Source organism: Apium graveolens, chromosome 10 (assembly GCF_009905375.1).
Source record: "Apium graveolens cultivar Ventura chromosome 10, ASM990537v1, whole genome shotgun sequence".
Classification (NCBI taxonomy): domain Eukaryota; kingdom Viridiplantae; phylum Streptophyta; class Magnoliopsida; order Apiales; family Apiaceae; genus Apium; species Apium graveolens.
In genome coordinates, this window is record NC_133656.1 from 84,221,428 (window position 1) to 84,222,616 (window position 1,189).

At 40.8% G+C, this 1,189-nt stretch overlaps 1 non-coding gene across 1 annotated transcript; it reads left to right on the forward strand.

Annotated features, from left to right (window-relative positions):
• Positions 1-215: 215 nt before the first annotated feature.
• LOC141694139 (small nucleolar RNA R71) lies at positions 216-322 on the forward strand. Its single transcript, XR_012563467.1, has one exon. It is a non-coding gene; the product is annotated as a small nucleolar RNA R71 (small nucleolar RNA).
• Positions 323-1,189: the final 867 nt, after the last annotated feature.

The window sequence follows — 1,189 nt, forward strand, 5'->3', positions numbered from 1 at the left end:
CGGTGGCTGCATCAACTTCCAGAATACCTGCTACCTTGCCTGATGTCATCCTCTGAGTTGGGTTTTGATGCTCATTTGCAGCCATCGTCTCAATAAGATTGTACGCCTCAGTATAGCTTTTAGCCCATAAGGCGCCTCCAGCTGCTGCATCGAGCATGGGCCGAGATTGAGCCCCCAAACCATTATAAAAACCAGTGATTACCATCCAATCCGGCATTCCATGATGTGGACATTTTCTCAACATTTCCTTGTAGCGTTCCCAAGCCTCGCACATAGATTCTGTAGGTTGCTGCGCAAACTGAGTAAGAGCACTCCTCATAGCAGCAGTCTTTGCCATTGGATAAAACTTCACCAGAAACTTTTGCGCAAGATCTTGCCACGTAGTGATTGACCCAGCTGGTTCAGAATGTAACCAGTCTTTAGCCTTATCCCTCAGTGAGAATGGGAAAAGCCTCAACTTGATAGCCTCATCAGTCACTCCATTATACTTAAAAGTGCTGCAGATCTCGAAAAAATTCCTTATGTGCATGTTGGGGTCTTCAGTTGCCGCTCCTCCAAAAGAAACAGAATTCTGCACCATCTGAATAGTGCCCGGCTTGATTTCAAAGGTGTTAGCTTGAATAGCCGGATGAAGGATGCTTGACTGAATGTCATCAATTTTAGGCCGAGAAAAATCCATAAGAGCTGGATCAGCTTGAACAATATGATCTTCTATGTTTATTACCTTTATAGCCATAGTTATTACCTTTAGCATGTGACAGTGATGATATTAATCGAATAACACAAAACTGATAAAAGCCAACTTTCATTGTACTAATACCATTCTACCAAACATCCACAATTAAGATAGAAGTTGAATAGTCATCAATTATGTTGAGTTCCTATATGTCTACAGAAATTGACAACACAACGATTTAAGCACAAGTTATTCCTTTTGATTACATAGGGCAAATAAAACTGTTAGAGTTACCCACTAATCATGCACAACGTACATGAACCTAAGCTAGCATGGCAAGTTGTAAATCTCAAGATCCACTGTCGCTTCACAAGAGATTAACACCCTATCTTATATGTTCGCGACGCACATAAGACGAATACGCACAACCAATACTAGATATCATGCAATCATCACACACTAAAGTATTAAACAATTAACTAAAGAATTCCATAATAAATCCGTTGCAACCCC